Source organism: Phaethon aethereus (genome assembly GCF_964289735.1).
Source record: "Phaethon aethereus genome assembly, chromosome: 10".
NCBI lineage: Eukaryota > Metazoa > Chordata > Aves > Phaethontiformes > Phaethontidae > Phaethon > Phaethon aethereus.
Window position 1 is genome coordinate 11,611,557 of NC_138586.1, and position 18,439 is coordinate 11,629,995.

Here is an 18,439-nt window from a genome sequence, read left to right on the forward strand (position 1 = left end):
GAAGTTCGTCTCCCTCGTGAGCGCCAAAATGCTAACATGAAACGTTGCAGTCTCTCTCCTCCATGTAAGGTCCTAGGCAGGAATTGTCTTGCTGGTCCTCACTTGCCCTGGCAGTCATTGCAGATAAACAGCAAGACTGGGGCTCTGCTCTTTCCTAGCCTTGCAAACAGCCAATGCAGTTCGTCTCCCTCGTGAGTGCCAAAATGCTAAAATGGAACGTTGCACTCTGTCTGCTCCAAGGAAGGTGCTAGGCAGGAATTGTCTTGCTGGTCCTCACTTGCCCTGGCAGTCATTGCAGACTATCAGCAAGTCTGGGGCTCTGCTCTTTCCTAGCCTTGCAAACAGCCAATGATGTTCGTCTCTCTCGTGAGCGTAAAAATGCTAACATGAAATTTTGGACTCTCTCTCCTCCATGTAAGGTCCTAGGCAGGAATTGTCTTGCTGGTCCTCACTTGCTCTGGCAGTCATTGCAGATAAACAGCAAGACTGGGGCTCTGCTCTTTCCTAGCCTTGGAAACAGCCAATGCAGTTCGTCACCCTCGTGAGCGCCAAAATGCTAAAATGAAACGTTGCACTCTCACTCCTCCAAGGAAGACGCTAGGCAGGAATTGTCTTGCTGGTTCTCGCTTGCCCTGGCAGTCATTCCAGAGTAACAGTAAGACTGGGGCTCTGCTCTTCCCTAGCCTTGCAAACAGCCAATGCAGTTCGACTCCCTCGTGAGCGCCAAAATCCTAAAATGAAACGTTGCACTGTCTCTCCTCCAAGGAAGGTGCTAGGCAGGAATTGTCTTGCTGGTCCTCATTTGCCCTGGCAGTCATTGCAGATAAACGGCAAGACTGGGGCTCTGCTCGTTCCTAGCCTTGCAAACAGCCAATGCAGTTCGTCTCCCTCGTGATCGCCAAAATGCTAAAATGAAACGTTGCACTCTCACTCCTCCAAGGAAGTTGCTAGGCAGGAATTGTCTTGCTGGTTCTCGCTTGCCCTGACAGTCATTGTAGATAAACAGCAAGACTGGGGCTCTGCTCTTTCCTAGGCTTGCAAACAGCCAATGCAGTTTGTGTCCCTCGTCAGCGCCAAAATGCTAACATGAAACGTTGCACTCTCTCTCCTCCAAGGAAGGTGCTAGGCAGGAATTGTCTTCCTGTTCCTCACTTGCCCTAGCAGTCATTGCAGATAAACAAGAACACTGGGGATCTGCTCTTTCCTAGCCTTGTAGACAGCCAATGGAGTTCGTCTCTCTCGTGAGCGCCAAAATGCTAAAATTAAACGCTGCACTCTCTCTCCTCCAAGGAAGGTGCTAGGCAGGAATTGTCTTGCTGGTCCTCACTTGTCCTGGCAGTCATTGCAGATAAACAGCAAGACTGGGGCTGTGCTCTTTCCTAGCCTTGCAAACAGCCAATGCAGTTCGTCTCCCTCATGAGCGCCAAAATGCTAAAATGAAACGTTGCACTCTGTCTGCTCCAAGGAAGGTGCTAGGCAGGAATTGTCTTGCTGGTCCTCACTTGCCCTGGCAGTCATTGCAGATAAACAGCAAGTCTGGGGCTCTGCTCTTTCCTAGCCTTGCAAACAGCCAATGAAGTTCGTCTCCCTCGTGAGCGCCAAAATGCTAACATGAAACGTTGCAGTCTCTCTCCTCCATGTAAGGTCCTAGGCAGGAATTGTCTTGCTGGTCCTCACTTGCCCTGGCAGTCATTGCAGATAAACAGCAAGACTGGGGCTCTGCTCTTTCCTAGCCTTGCAAACAGCCAATGCAGTTCGTCTCCCTCGTGAGTGCCAAAATGCTAAAATGGAACGTTGCACTCTGTCTGCTCCAAGGAAGGTGCTAGGCAGGAATTGTCTTGCTGGTCCTCACTTGCCCTGGCAGTCATTGCAGATAAACAGCAAGTCTGGGGCTCTGCTCTTTCCTAGACTTGCAAACAGCCAATGAAGTTCGTCTCCCTCGTGAGCGCCAAAATGCTAACATGAAACGTTGCAGTCTCTCTCCTCCATGTAAGGTCCTAGGCAGGAATTGTCTTGCTGATCCTCACTTGCCCTGGCAGTCATTGCAGATAAACAGCAAGACTGGGGCTCTGCTCTTTCCTAGCCTTGCAAACAGCCAATGCAGTTCATCTCCCTCGTGAGTGCCAAAATGGTAAAATTAAGCGTTGCACTCTCTCTCCTCCAAGGTAGGTGCTAGGCAGGAATTGTCTTGCTGGTCCTCACTTGCCCTGGCAGTCATTGCAGATAAACAGCAAGACTGGGGCTCTGCTCTTTCCTAGCCTTGCAAACAGCCAATGCAGTTCGTCTCCCTCGTGAGCGCCACAATGCTAAAATGGAACGTTGCACTCTGTCTGCTCCAAGGAAGGTGCTAGGCAGGAATTGTCTTGCTGGTCCTCACTTGCCCTGGCAGTCATTGCAGACTATCAGCAAGTCTGGGGCTCTGCTCTTTCCTAGCCTTGCAAACAGCCAATGATGTTCGTCTCTCTCGTGAGCGTAAAAATGCTAACATGAAATTTTGGACTCTCTCTCCTCCATGTAAGGTCCTAGGCAGGAATTGTCTTGCTGGTCCTCACTTGCTCTGGCAGTCATTGCAGATAAACAGCAAGACTGGGGCTCTGCTCTTTCCTAGCCTTGGAAACAGCCAATGCAGTTCGTCACCCTCGTGAGCGCCAAAATGCTAAAATGAAACGTTGCACTCTCACTCCTCCAAGGAAGGTGCTAGGCAGGAATTGTCTTGCTGGTTCTCGCTTGCCCTGGCAGTCATTCCAGAGTAACAGTAAGACTGGGGCTCTGCTCTTTCCTAGCCTTGCAAACAGCCAATGCAGTTCGTCTCCCTCGTGAGCGCCAAAATGCTAAAATGAAACGTTGCACTCTCTCTCCACCAAGGAAGGTGCTAGTCAGGAATTGTCTTGCTGGCCCTCACTTGCCCTGGCAGTCATTGCAGAGTAACAGTAAGACTGGGGCTCTGCTCTTCCCTAGCCTTGCAAACAGCCAATGCAGTTCGACTCCCTCGTGAGCGCCAAAATCCTAAAATGAAACGTTGCACTGTCTCTCCTCCAAGGAAGGTGCTAGGCAGGAATTGTCTTCCTGTTCCTCACTTGCCCTAGCAGTCATTGCAGATAAACAAGAACACTGGGGATCTGCTCTTTCCTAGCCTTGTAGAGAGCCAATGGAGTTCGTCTCTCTCGTGAGCGCCAAAATGCTAAAATTAAACGCTGCACTCTCTCTCCTCCAAGGAAGGTGCTAGGCAGGAATAGTCTTGCTGGTCCTCACTTGCCCTGGCAGTCATTGCAGATAAACAGCAAGACTGGGGCTCTGCTCTTTCCTAGCCTTGCAAACAGCCAATGCAGTTCGTCTCCCTCATGAGCGCCAAAATGCTAAAATGAAACGTTGCACTCTGTCTGCTCCAAGGAAGGTGCTAGGCAGGAATTGTCTTGCTGGTCCTCACTTGCCCTGGCAGTCATTGCAGATAAACAGCAAGTCTGGGGCTCTGCTCTTTCCTAGCCTTGCAAACAGCCAATGAAGTTCGTCTCCCTCGTGAGCGCCAAAATGCTAACATGAAACGTTGCAGTCTCTCTCCTCCATGTAAGGTCCTAGGCAGGAATTGTCTTGCTGGTCCTCACTTGCCCTGGCAGTCATTGCAGATAAACAGCAAGACTGGGGCTCTGCTCTTTCCTAGCCTTGCAAACAGCCAATGCAGTTCGTCTCCCTCGTGAGTGCCAAAATGCTAAAATTAAGCGTTGCACTCTCTCTCCTCCAAGGAAGGTGCTATGCACGAATTGTCTTGCTGGTCCTCACTTGCCCTGGCAGTCATTGCAGATAAAGAGCAAGACTGGGGCTCTGCTCTTTCCTAGCCTTGCAAACAGCCAATGCAGTTCGTCTCCCTCGTGAGCGCCACAATGCTAAAATGGAACGTTGCACTCTGTCTGCTCCAAGGAAGGTGCTAGGCAGGAATTGTCTTGCTGGTCCTCACTTGCCCTGGCAGTCATTGCAGATAAACAGCAAGACTGGGGCTCTGCTCTTTCCTAGCCTTGCAAACAGCCAATGCAGTTTGTCTCCCCCATGAGTGCCAAAATGCTAAAATGAAACGTTGCACTCTGTCTGCTCCAAGGAAGGTGCTAGGCAGGAATTGTCTTGCTGGTCCTCACTTGCCCTGGCAGTCATTGCAGATGAACAGCAAGACTGGGGCTCTGCTCTTTCCTAGCCTTGCAAACAGCCGATGAAGTTCGTCTCCCTTGTGAGCGCCAAAATGCTAAAATGAAACGTTGCACACTCTCTCCTCCATGTAAGGTCCTAGGCAGGAATTGTCTTGCTGGTGCTCACTTGCCCTGGCAGTCATTGCAGATAAACAGCAAGACTGGGGCTCTGCTCTTTCCTAGCCTTGCAAACAGCCAATGCAGTTTGTCTCCCTCGTGAGTGCCAAAATGCTAAAATGAAGCGTTGCACTCTCTCTCCTCCAAGGAAGGTGCTATGCAGGAATTGTCTTGCTGGTCCTCACTTGCCCTGGCAGTCATTGCAGATAAACAGCAAGACTGGGGCTCTGCTCTTTCCTAGCCTTGCAAACAGCCAATGCAGTTTGTCTCCCCCATGAGTACCACAATGCTAAAATGAAACGTTGCACTCTGTCTGCTCCAAGGAAGGTGCTAGGCAGGAATTGTCTTGCTGGTCCTCACTTGCCCTGGCAGTCATTGCAGATGAACAGCAAGACTGGGGCTCTGCTCTTTCCTAGCCTTGCAAAGAGCCAATGAAGTTCGTCTCCCTTGTGAGCGCCAAAATGCTAAAATGAAACGTTGCACACTCTCTCCTCCATGTAAGGTCCTAGGCAGGAATTGTCTTGCTGGTGCTCACTTACCCTGGCAGTCATTGCAGATAAACAGCAAGACTGGGGCTCTGCTCTTTCCTAGCCTTGCAAACAGCCAATGCATTTCGTCTCCCTCGTGAGTGCCAAAATGCTAAAATGAAGCGTTGCACTCTCTCTCCTCCAAGGAAGGTGTTATGCAGGAATTGTCTTGCTGGTCCTCACTTGCCCTGGCAGTCATTACAGATATACAGAAAGACTGGGGCTCTGCTCTTTCCTAGCCTTGCAAACAGCCAATGCAGTTTGTCTCCCTCATGAGTGCCAAAATGCTAAAATGAAACGTTGCACTCTCTCTCCTCCAAGGAAGGCGCTAGGCAGGAATTGTCTTGCTGGTCCTCACCTGCCCTGGCAGTCATTGCAGATAAACAGCAAGACTGGGACTCTGCTGTTTCCTAGCCTTGCAAACAGCCAATGCAGTTCGTCTCCCTCGTGAGCGCCAAAATGCTAAAATGAAACGTTGCACTCTCTCTCCTCCAAGGAAGGTGCTAGGCAGGAATTCTGTTGCTGGTCCTCACTTGCCCTGGCAGTCATTGCAGAGTAACAGTAAGACTGGGGCTCTGCTCTTTCCTAGCCTTGCAAACAGCCAATGCAGTTCGTCTCCCTCGTGAGCGCCAAAATGCTAAAATGAAACGTTGTACTCTCTCTCCTCCAAGGAAGGTGCTAGTCAGGAATTGTCTTGCTGGTCCTTCCTTGCCCTGGCAGTCATTGCAGAGTAACAGTAAGACTGGGGCTCTGCTCTTTCCTAGCCTTGTAAACAGCCAATGCAGTTCGTCTCCCTCGTGAGGGCCAAAATGCTAAAATGAAACGTTGCAGTCTCTCTCCTCCAAGGAAGATGCTAGGTAGGAATTGTCTTCCTGTTCCTCACTTGCCCTAGCAGTCATTGCAGAGAAACAACAACACTGGGGCTCTGCTCTTTCCTAGCCTTGTAAACAGGCAATGGAGATCGTCTCCCTCGTGAGCGTAAAAATGCTAAAATGAAACGCTGCACTCTGTCTGCTCCAAGGAAGGTGCTAGGCAGGAATTGTCTTGCTGGTCCTCACTTGCCCTGGCAGTCATTGCAGATAAACAGGAAGACTGGGGCTCTGCTCTTTCCTAGCCTTGCAAACAGCCAATGAAGTTCGTCTCCCTCGTGAGCGCCAAAATGCTAACATGAAACGTTGCAGTCTCTCTCCTCCATGTAAGGTCCTAGGCAGGAATTGTCTTGCTGGTCCTCACTTGCCCTGGCAGTCATTGCAGATAAACAGCAAGACTGGGGCTCTGCTCTTTCCTAGCCTTGCAAACAGCCAATGCATTTCGTCTCCCTCGTGAGTGCCAAAATGCTAAAATGAAGCGTTGCACTCTCTCTCCTCCAAGGAAGGTGCTATGCAGGAATTGTCTTGCTGGTCCTCACTTGCCCTGGCAGTCATTGCAGAGAAACAGCAAGACTGGGGCTCTGCTCTTTCCTAGCCTTGCAAACAGCCAATGAAGTTCGTCTCCCTTGTGAGCGCCAAAATGCTAAAATGAAACGTTGCACACTCTCTCCTCCATGTAAGGTCCTAGGCAGGAATTGTCTTGCTGGTGCTCACTTGCCCTGGCAGTCATTGCAGATGAACAGCAAGACTGGGGCTCTGCTCTTTCCTAGCCTTGCAAACAGCCAATGAAGTTCGTCTCCCTTGTGAGCGCCAAAATGCTAAAATGAAACGTTGCACACTCTCTCCTCCATGTAAGGTCCTAGGCAGGAATTGTCTTGCTGGTGCTCACTTGCCCTGGCAGTCATTGCAGATAAACAGCAAGACTGGGGCTCTGCTCTTTCCTAGCCTTGCAAACAGCCAATGCAGTTTGTCTCCCTCGTGAGTGCCAAAATGCTAAAATGAAGCGTTGCACTCTCTCTCCTCCAAGGAAGGTGCTATGCAGGAATTGTCTTGCTGGTCCTCACTTGCCCTGGCAGTCATTGCAGATAAACAGCAAGACTGGGGCTCTGCTCTTTCCTAGCCTTGCAAACAGCCAATGCAGTTTGTCTCCCCCATGAGTACCACAATGCTAAAATGAAACGTTGCACTCTGTCTGCTCCAAGGAAGGTGCTAGGCAGGAATTGTCTTGCTGGTCCTCACTTGCCCTGGCAGTCATTGCAGATGAACAGCAAGACTGGGGCTCTGCTCTTTCCTAGCCTTGCAAAGAGCCAATGAAGTTCGTCTCCCTTGTGAGCGCCAAAATGCTAAAATGAAACGTTGCACACTCTCTCCTCCATGTAAGGTCCTAGGCAGGAATTGTCTTGCTGGTGCTCACTTACCCTGGCAGTCATTGCAGATAAACAGCAAGACTGGGGCTCTGCTCTTTCCTAGCCTTGCAAACAGCCAATGCATTTCGTCTCCCTCGTGAGTGCCAAAATGCTAAAATGAAGCCTTGCACTCTCTCTCCTCCAAGGAAGGTGCTATGCAGGAATTGTCTTGCTGGTCCTCACTTGCCCTGGCAGTCATTACAGATATACAGAAAGACTGGGGCTCTGCTCTTTCCTAGCCTTGCAAACAGCCAATGCAGTTTGTCTCCCTCATGAGTGCCAAAATGCTAAAATGAAACGTTGCACTCTCTCTCCTCCAAGGAAGGCGCTAGGCAGGAATTGTCTTGCTGGTCCTCACCTGCCCTGGCAGTCATTGCAGATAAACAGCAAGACTGGGACTCTGCTGTTTCCTAGCCTTGCAAACAGCCAATGCAGTTCGTCTCCCTCGTGAGCGCCAAAATGCTAAAATGAAACGTTGCACTCTCTCTCCTCCAAGGAAGGTGCTAGGCAGGAATTCTGTTGCTGGTCCTCACTTGCCCTGGCAGTCATTGCAGAGTAACAGTAAGACTGGGGCTCTGCTCTTTCCTAGCCTTGCAAACAGCCAATGCAGTTCGTCTCCCTCGTGAGCGCCAAAATGCTAACATGAAACGTTGCACTGTCTCTCCTCCAAGGAAGGTGCTAGGCAGGAATTGTCTTCCTGTTCCTCACTTGCCCTAGCAGTCATTGCAGATAAACAAGAACACTGGGGATCTGCTCTTTCCTAGCCTTGTAGACAGCCAATGGAGTTCGTCTCTCTCGTGAGCGCCAAAATGGTAAAATTAAACGCTGCACTCTCTCTCCTCCAAGGAAGGTGCTAGGCAGGAATAGTCTTGCTGGTCCTCACTTGCCCTGGCAGTCATTGCAGATAAACAGCAAGACTGGGGCTGTGCTCTTTCCTAGCCTTGCAAACAGCCAATGCAGTTCGTCTCCCTCATGAGCGCCAAAATGCTAAAATGAAACGTTGCACTCTGTCTGCTCCAAGGAAGGTGCTAGGCAGGAATTGTCTTGCTGGTCCTCACTTGCCCTGGCAGTCATTGCAGATAAACAGCAAGTCTGGGGCTCTGCTCTTTCCTAGCCTTGCAAACAGCCAATGAAGTTCGTCTCCTTCGTGAGCGCCAAAATGCTAACATGAAACGTTGCAGTCTCTCTCCTCCATGTAAGGTCCTAGGCAGGAATTGTCTTGCTGGTCCTCACTTGCCCTGGCAGTCATTGCAGATAAACAGCAAGACTGGGGCTCTGCTCTTTCCTAGCCTTGCAAACAGCCAATGCAGTTCGTCTCCCTCGTGAGTGCCAAAATGCTAACATGAAACGTTGCAGTCTCTCTCCTCCATGTAAGGTCCTGGGCAGGAATTGTCTTGCTGGTCCTCACTTGCCCTGGCAGTCATTGCAGATAAACAGCAAGACTGGGGCTCTGCTCTTTCCTAGCCTTGCAAACAGCCAATGCAGTTCGTCTCCCTCGTGAGTGCCAAAATGGTAAAATTAAGCGTTGCACTCTCTCTCCTCCAAGGTAGGTGCTAGGCAGGAATTGTCTTGCTGGTCCTCACTTGCCCTGGCAGTCATTGCAGATAAACAGCAAGACTGGGGCTCTGCTCTTTCCTAGCCTTGCAAACAGCCAATGCAGTTCGTCTCCCTCGTGAGCGCCACAATGCTAAAATGGAACGTTGCACTCTGTCTGCTCCAAGGAAGGTGCTAGGCAGGAATTGTCTTGCTGGTCCTCACTTGCCCTGGCAGTCATTGCAGACTATCAGCAAGTCTGGGGCTCTGCTCTTTCCTAGCCTTGCAAACAGCCAATGATGTTCGTCTCTCTCGTGAGCGTAAAAATGCTAACATGAAATTTTGGACTCTCTCTCCTCCATGTAAGGTCCTAGGCAGGAATTGTCTTGCTGGTCCTCACTTGCTCTGGCAGTCATTGCAGATAAACAGCAAGACTGGGGCTCTGCTCTTTCCTAGCCTTGTAAACAGCCAATGCAGTTCGTCACCCTCGTGAGCGCCAAAATGCTAAAATGAAACGTTGCAGTCTCTCTCCTCCAAGGAAGATGCTAGGTAGGAATTGTCTTCCTGTTCCTCACTTGCCCTAGCAGTCATTGCAGAGAAACAACAACACTGGGGCTCTGCTCTTTCCTAGCCTTGTAAACAGGCAATGGAGATCGTCTCCCTCGTGAGCGTAAAAATGCTAAAATGAAACGCTGCACTCTGTCTGCTCCAAGGAAGGTGCTAGGCAGGAATTGTCTTGCTGGTCCTCACTTGCCCTGGCAGTCATTGCAGATAAACAGCAAGTCTGGGGCTCTGCTCTTTCCTAGCCTTGCAAACAGCCAATGAAGTTCGTCTCCCTCGTGAGCGCCAAAATGCTAACATGAAACGTTGCAGTCTCTCTCCTCCATGTAAGGTCCTAGGCAGGAATTGTCTTGCTGGTCCTCACTTGCCCTGGCAGTCATTGCAGATAAACAGCAAGACTGGGGCTCTGCTCTTTCCTAGCCTTGCAAACAGCCAATGCAGTTCGTCTCCCTCGTGAGTGCCAAAATGCTAAAATGGAACGTTGCACTCTGTCTGCTCCAAGGAAGGTGCTAGGCAGGAATTGTCTTGCTGGTCCTCACTTGCCCTGGCAGTCATTGCAGATAAACAACAAGTCTGGGGCTCTGCTCGTTCCTAGCCTTGCAAACAGCCAATGCAGTTCGTCTCCCTCGTGATCGCCAAAATGCTAAAATGAAACGTTGCACTCTCACTCCTCCAAGGAAGTTGCTAGGCAGGAATTGTCTTGCTGGTTCTCGCTTGCCCTGACAGTCATTGTAGATAAACAGCAAGACTGGGGCTCTGCTCTTTCCTAGGCTTGCAAACAGCCAATGCAGTTTGTGTCCCTCTTCAGCGCCAAAATGCTAACATGAAACGTTGCACTGTCTCTCCTCCAAGGAAGGTGCTAGGCAGGAATTGTCTTCCTGTTCCTCACTTGCCCTAGCAGTCATTGCAGATAAACAAGAACACTGGGGATCTGCTCTTTCCTAGCCTTGTAGACAGCCAATGGAGTTCGTCTCTCTCGTGAGCGCCAAAATGGTAAAATTAAACGCTGCACTCTCTCTCCTCCAAGGAAGGTGCTAGGCAGGAATAGTCTTGCTGGTCCTCACTTGCCCTGGCAGTCATTGCAGATAAACAGCAAGACTGGGGCTGTGCTCTTTCCTAGCCTTGCAAACAGCCAATGCAGTTCGTCTCCCTCATGAGCGCCAAAATGCTAAAATGAAACGTTGCACTCTGTCTGCTCCAAGGAAGGTGCTAGGCAGGAATTGTCTTGCTGGTCCTCACTTGCCCTGGCAGTCATTGCAGATAAACAGCAAGTCTGGGGCTCTGCTCTTTCCTAGCCTTGCAAACAGCCAATGAAGTTCGTCTCCTTCGTGAGCGCCAAAATGCTAACATGAAACGTTGCAGTCTCTCTCCTCCATGTAAGGTCCTAGGCAGGAATTGTCTTGCTGGTCCTCACTTGCCCTGGCAGTCATTGCAGATAAACAGCAAGACTGGGGCTCTGCTCTTTCCTAGCCTTGCAAACAGCCAATGCAGTTCGTCTCCCTCGTGAGTGCCAAAATGCTAACATGAAACGTTGCAGTCTCTCTCCTCCATGTAAGGTCCTGGGCAGGAATTGTCTTGCTGGTCCTCACTTGCTCTGGCAGTCATTGCAGATAAACAGCAAGACTGGGGCTCTGCTCTTTCCTAGGCTTGCAAACAGCCAATGATGTTCGTCTCCCTCGTGAGCGTAAAAATGCTAACATGAAATTTTGGACTCTCTCTCCTCCATGTAAGGTCCTAGGCAGGAATTGTCTTGCTGGTCCTCACTTGCTCTGGCAGTCATTGCAGATAAACAGCAAGACTGGGGCTCTGCTCTTTCCTAGCCTTGGAAACAGCCAATGCAGTTCGTCACCCTCGTGAGCGCCAAAATGCTAAAATGAAACGTTGCACTCTCACTCCTCCAAGGAAGGTGCTAGGCAGGAATTGTCTTGCTGGTTCTCGCTTGCCCTGGCAGTCATTCCAGAGTAACAGTAAGACTGGGGCTCTGCTCTTTCCTAGCCTTGCAAACAGCCAATGCAGTTCGTCTCCCTCGTGAGCGCCAAAATGCTAAAATGAAACGTTGCACTCTCTCTCCACCAAGGAAGGTGCTAGTCAGGAATTGTCTTGCTGGCCCTCACTTGCCCTGGCAGTCATTGCAGAGTAACAGTAAGACTGGGGCTCTGCTCTTCCCTAGCCTTGCAAACAGCCAATGCAGTTCGACTCCCTCGTGAGCGCCAAAATCCTAAAATGAAACGTTGCACTGTCTCTCCTCCAAGGAAGGTGCTAGGCAGGAATTGTCTTGCTGGTCCTCATTTGCCCTGGCAGTCATTGCAGATAAACGGCAAGACTGGGGCTCTGCTCGTTCCTAGCCTTGCAAACAGCCAATGCAGTTCGTCTCCCTCGTGATCGCCAAAATGCTAAAATGAAACGTTGCACTCTCACTCCTCCAAGGAAGTTGCTAGGCAGGAATTGTCTTGCTGGTTCTCGCTTGCCCTGACAGTCATTGTAGATAAACAGCAAGACTGGGGCTCTGCTCTTTCCTAGGCTTGCAAACAGCCAATGCAGTTTGTGTCCCTCGTCAGCGCCAAAATGCTAACATGAAACGTTGCACTCTCTCTCCTCCAAGGAAGGTGCTAGGCAGGAATTGTCTTCCTGTTCCTCACTTGCCCTAGCAGTCATTGCAGATAAACAAGAACACTGGGGATCTGCTCTTTCCTAGCCTTGTAGACAGCCAATGGAGTTCGTCTCTCTCGTGAGCGCCAAAATGGTAAAATTAAACGCTGCACTCTCTCTCCTCCAAGGAAGGTGCTAGGCAGGAATAGTCTTGCTGGTCCTCACTTGCCCTGGCAGTCATTGCAGATAAACAGCAAGACTGGGGCTCTGCTCTTTCCTAGCCTTGCAAACAGCCAATGCAGTTCGTCTCCCTCATGAGCGCCAAAATGCTAAAATGAAACGTTGCACTCTGTCTGCTCCAAGGAAGGTGCTAGGCAGGAATTGTCTTGCTGGTCCTCACTTGCCCTGGCAGTCATTGCAGATAAACAGCAAGTCTGGGGCTCTGCTCTTTCCTAGCCTTGCAAACAGCCAATGAAGTTCGTCTCCTTCGTGAGCGCCAAAATGCTAACATGAAACGTTGCAGTCTCTCTCCTCCATGTAAGGTCCTAGGCAGGAATTGTCTTGCTGGTCCTCACTTGCCCTGGCAGTCATTGCAGATAAACAGCAAGACTGGGGCTCTGCTCTTTCCTAGCCTTGCAAACAGCCAATGCAGTTCGTCTCCCTCGTGAGTGCCAAAATGCTAAAATTAAGCGTTGCACTCTCTCTCCTCCAAGGAAGGTGCTAGGCAGGAATTGTCTTGCTGGTCCTCACTTGCCCTGGCAGTCATTGCAGATAAACAGCAAGACTGGGGCTCTGCTCTTTCCTAGGCTTGCAAACAGCCAATGCAGTTCGTCTCCCTCGTGAGCGCCACAATGCTAAAATGGAACGTTGCACTCTGTCTGCTCCAAGGAAGGTGCTAGGCAGGAATTGTCTTGCTGGTCCTCACTTGCCCTGGCAGTCATTGCAGATAAACAGCAAGACTGGGGCTCTGCTCTTTCCTAGCCTTGCAAATAGCCAATGAAGTTCGTCTCCCTTGTGAGCGCCAAAATGCTAAAATGAAACGTTGCACACTCTCTCCTCCATGTAAGGTCCTAGGCAGGAATTGTCTTGCTGGTCCTCACTTGCCCTGGCAGTCATTGCAGATAAACAGCAAGACTGGGGCTCTGCTCTTTCCTAGCCTTGCAAACAGCCAATGCAGTTCGTCTCCCTCGTGAGTGCCAAAATGCTAAAATGAAGCGTTGCACTCTCTCTCCTCCAAGGAAGGTGCTATGCAGGAATTGTCTTGCTGGTCCTCACTTGCCCTGGCAGTCATTGCAGATAAACAGCAAGACTGGGGCTCTGCTCTTTCCTAGCCTTGCAAACAGCCAATGAAGTTCGTCTCCCTTGTGAGCGCCAAAATGCTAAAATGAAATGTTGCACACTCTCTCCTCCATGTAAGGTCCTAGGCAGGAATTGTCTTGCTGGTGCTCACTTGCCCTGGCAGTCATTGCAGATAAACAGCAAGACTGGGGCTCTGCTCTTTCCTAGCCTTGCAAACAGCCAATGCAGTTCGTCTCCCTCGTGAGTGCCAAAATGCTAAAATGAAGCATTGCACTCTCTCTCCTCCAAGGAAGGTGCTATGCAGGAATTGTCTTGCTGGTCCTCACTTGCCCTGGCAGTCATTGCAGATAAACAGAAAGACTGGGGCTCTGCTCTTTCCTAGCCTTGCAAACAGCCAATGCAGTTTGTCTCCCTCATGAGTGCCAAAATGCTAAAATGAAACGTTGCACTCTCTCTCCTCCAAGGAAGGTGCTAGGCAGGAATTGTCTTCCTGTTCCTCACTTGCCCTAGCAGTCATTGCAGATAAACAAGAACACTGGGGATCTGCTCTTTCCTAGCCTTGTAGACAGCCAATGGAGTTCGTCTCTCTCGTGAGCGCCAAAATGCTAAAATTAAACGCTGCACTCTCTCTCCTCCAAGGAAGGTGCTAGGCAGGAATAGTCTTGCTGGTCCTCACTTGCCCTGGCAGTCATTGCAGATAAACAGCAAGACTGGGGCTCTGCTCTTTCCTAGCCTTGCAAACAGCCAATGCAGTTCGTCTCCCTCATGAGCGCCAAAATGCTAAAATGAAACGTTGCACTCTGTCTGCTCCAAGGAAGGTGCTAGGCAGGAATTGTCTTGCTGGTCCTCACTTGCCCTGGCAGTCATTGCAGATAAACAGCAAGACTGGGGCTCTGCTCTTTCCTAGCCTTGCAAACAGCCAATGCAGTTCGTCTCCCTCGTGAGTGCCAAAATGCTAAAATTAAGCGTTGCACTCTCTCTCCTCCAAGGAAGGTGCTATGCACGAATTGTCTTGCTGGTCCTCACTTGCCCTGGCAGTCATTGCAGATAAACAGCAAGACTGGGGCTCTGCTCTTTCCTAGCCTTGCAAACAGCCAATGCAGTTCGTCTCCCTCGTGAGCGCCACAATGCTAAAATGGAACGTTGCACTCTGTCTGCTCCAAGGAAGGTGCTAGGCAGGAATTGTCTTGCTGGTCCTCACTTGCCCTGGCAGTCATTGCAGATAAACAGCAAGACTGGGGCTCTGCTCTTTCCTAGCCTTGCAAACAGCCAATGCAGTTTGTCTCCCCCATGAGTGCCAAAATGCTAAAATGAAACGTTGCACTCTGTCTGCTCCAAGGAAGGTGCTAGGCAGGAATTGTCTTGCTGGTCCTCACTTGCCCTGGCAGTCATTGCAGATGAACAGCAAGACTGGGGCTCTGCTCTTTCCTAGCCTTGCAAACAGCCAATGAAGTTCGTCTCCCTTGTGAGCGCCAAAATGCTAAAATGAAACGTTGCACACTCTCTCCTCCATGTAAGGTCCTAGGCAGGAATTGTCTTGCTGGTGCTCACTTGCCCTGGCAGTCATTGCAGATAAACAGCAAGACTGGGGCTCTGCTCTTTCCTAGCCTTGCAAACAGCCAATGCAGTTCGTCTCCCTCGTGAGTGCCAAAATGCTAAAATGAAGCGTTGCACTCTCTCTCCTCCAAGGAAGGTGCTATGCAGGAATTGTCTTGCTGGTCCTCACTTGCCCTGGCAGTCATTGCAGATAAACAGCAAGACTGGGGCTCTGCTCTTTCCTAGCCTTGCAAACAGCCAATGCAGTTTGTCTCCCTCGTGAGTGCCAAAATGCTAAAATGAAGCGTTGCACTCTCTCTCCTCCAAGGAAGGTGCTATGCAGGAATTGTCTTGCTGGTCCTCACTTGCCCTGGCAGTCATTGCAGATAAACAGCAAGACTGGGGCTCTGCTCTTTCCTAGCCTTGCAAACAGCCAATGCAGTTTGTCTCCCCCATGAGTGCCACAATGCTAAAATGAAACGTTGCACTCTGTCTGCTCCAAGGAAGGTGCTAGGCAGGAATTGTCTTGCTGGTCCTCACTTGCCCTGGCAGTCATTGCAGATGAACAGCAAGACTGGGGCTCTGCTCTTTCCTAGCCTTGCAAACAGCCAATGAAGTTCGTCTCCCTTGTGAGCGCCAAAATGCTAAAATGAAACGTTGCACACTCTCTCCTCCATGTAAGGTCCTAGGCAGGAATTGTCTTGCTGGTGCTCACTTGCCCTGGCAGTCATTGCAGATAAACAGCAAGACTGGGGCTCTGCTCTTTCCTAGCCTTGCAAACAGCCAATGCATTTCGTCTCCCTCGTGAGTGCCAAAATGCTAAAATGAAGCGTTGCACTCTCTCTCCTCCAAGGAAGGTGCTATGCAGGAATTGTCTTGCTGGTCCTCACTTGCCCTGGCAGTCATTACAGATATACAGAAAGACTGGGGCTCTGCTCTTTCCTAGCCTTGCAAACAGCCAATGCAGTTTGTCTCCCTCATGAGTGCCAAAATGCTAAAATGAAACGTTGCACTCTCTCTCCTCCAAGGAAGGCGCTAGGCAGGAATTGTCTTGCTGGTCCTCACCTGCCCTGGCAGTCATTGCAGATAAACAGCAAGACTGGGACTCTGCTGTTTCCTAGCCTTGCAAACAGCCAATGCAGTTCGTCTCCCTCGTGAGCGCCAAAATGCTAAAATGAAACGTTGCACTCTCTCTCCTCCAAGGAAGGTGCTAGTCAGGAATTGTCTTGCTGGCCCTTCCTTGCCCTGGCAGTCATTGCAGAGTAACAGTAAGACTGGGGCTCTGCTCTTTCCTAGCCTTGTAAACAGCCAATGCAGTTCGTCTCCCTCGTGAGGGCCAAAATGCTAAAATGAAACGTTGCAGTCTCTCTCCTCCAAGGAAGATGCTAGGTAGGAATTGTCTTCCTGTTCCTCACTTGCCCTAGCAGTCATTGCAGAGAAACAACAACACTGGGGCTCTGCTCTTTCCTAGCCTTGTAAACAGGCAATGGAGATCGTCTCCCTCGTGAGCGTAAAAATGCTAAAATGAAACGCTGCACTCTGTCTGCTCCAAGGAAGGTGCTAGGCAGGAATTGTCTTGCTGGTCCTCACTTGCCCTGGCAGTCATTGCAGATAAACAGCAAGTCTGGGGCTCTGCTCTTTCCTAGTCTTGCAAACAGCCAATGAAGTTCGTCTCCCTCGTGAGCGCCAAAATGCTAACATGAAACGTTGCAGTCTCTCTCCTCCATGTAAGGTCCTAGGCAGGAATTGTCTTGCTGGTCCTCACTTGCCCTGGCAGTCATTGCAGATAAACAGCAAGACTGGGGCTCTGCTCTTTCCTAGCCTTGCAAACAGCCAATGCATTTCGTCTCCCTCGTGAGTGCCAAAATGCTAAAATGAAGCGTTGCACTCTCTCTCCTCCAAGGAAGGTGCTATGCAGGAATTGTCTTGCTGGTCCTCACTTGCCCTGGCAGTCATTGCAGAGAAACAGCAAGACTGGGGCTCTGCTCTTTCCTAGCCTTGCAAACAGCCAATGAAGTTCGTCTCCCTTGTGAGCGCCAAAATGCTAAAATGAAACGTTGCACACTCTCTCCTCCATGTAAGGTCCTAGGCAGGAATTGTCTTGCTGGTGCTCACTTGCCCTGGCAGTCATTGCAGATGAACAGCAAGACTGCGGCTCTGCTCTTTCCTAGCCTTGCAAACAGCCAATGAAGTTCGTCTCCCTTGTGAGCGCCAAAATGCTAAAATGAAACGTTGCACACTCTCTCCTCCATGTAAGGTCCTAGGCAGGAATTGTCTTGCTGGTGCTCACTTGCCCTGGCAGTCATTGCAGATAAACAGCAAGACTGGGGCTCTGCTCTTTCCTAGCCTTGCAAACAGCCAATGCAGTTTGTCTCCCTCGTGAGTGCCAAAATGCTAAAATGAAGCGTTGCACTCTCTCTCCTCCAAGGAAGGTGCTATGCAGGAATTGTCTTGCTGGTCCTCACTTGCCCTGGCAGTCATTGCAGATAAACAGCAAGACTGGGGCTCTGCTCTTTCCTAGCCTTGCAAACAGCCAATGCAGTTTGTCTCCCCCATGAGTACCACAATGCTAAAATGAAACGTTGCACTCTGTCTGCTCCAAGGAAGGTGCTAGGCAGGAATTGTCTTGCTGGTCCTCACTTGCCCTGGCAGTCATTGCAGATGAACAGCAAGACTGGGGCTCTGCTCTTTCCTAGCCTTGCAAAGAGCCAATGAAGTTCGTCTCCCTTGTGAGCGCCAAAATGCTAAAATGAAACGTTGCACACTCTCTCCTCCATGTAAGGTCCTAGGCAGGAATTGTCTTGCTGGTGCTCACTTACCCTGGCAGTCATTGCAGATAAACAGCAAGACTGGGGCTCTGCTCTTTCCTAGCCTTGCAAACAGCCAATGCATTTCGTCTCCCTCGTGAGTGCCAAAATGCTAAAATGAAGCGTTGCACTCTCTCTCCTCCAAGGAAGGTGCTATGCAGGAATTGTCTTGCTGGTCCTCACTTGCCCTGGCAGTCATTACAGATATACAGAAAGACTGGGGCTCTGCTCTTTCCTAGCCTTGCAAACAGCCAATGCAGTTTGTCTCCCTCATGAGTGCCAAAATGCTAAAATGAAACGTTGCACTCTCTCTCCTCCAAGGAAGGCGCTAGGCAGGAATTGTCTTGCTGGTCCTCACCTGCCCTGGCAGTCATTGCAGATAAACAGCAAGACTGGGACTCTGCTGTTTCCTAGCCTTGCAAACAGCCAATGCAGTTCGTCTCCCTCGTGAGCGCCAAAATGCTAAAATGAAACGTTGCACTCTCTCTCCTCCAAGGAAGGTGCTAGGCAGGAATTCTGTTGCTGGTCCTCACTTGCCCTGGCAGTCATTGCAGAGTAACAGTAAGACTGGGGCTCTGCTCTTTCCTAGCCTTGCAAACAGCCAATGCAGTTCGTCTCCCTCGTGAGCGCCAAAATGCTAAAATGAAACGTTGTACTCTCTCTCCTCCAAGGAAGGTGCTAGTCAGGAATTGTCTTGCTGGCCCTTCCTTGCCCTGGCAGTCATTGCAGAGTAACAGTAAGACTGGGGCTCTGCTCTTTCCTAGCCTTGTAAACAGCCAATGCAGTTCGTCTCCCTCGTGAGGGCCAAAATGCTAAAATGAAACGTTGCAGTCTCTCTCCTCCAAGGAAGATGCTAGGTAGGAATTGTCTTCCTGTTCCTCACTTGCCCTAGCAGTCATTGCAGAGAAACAACAACACTGGGGCTCTGCTCTTTCCTAGCCTTGTAAACAGGCAATGGAGATCGTCTCCCTCGTGAGCGTAAAAATGCTAAAATGAAACGCTGCACTCTGTCTGCTCCAA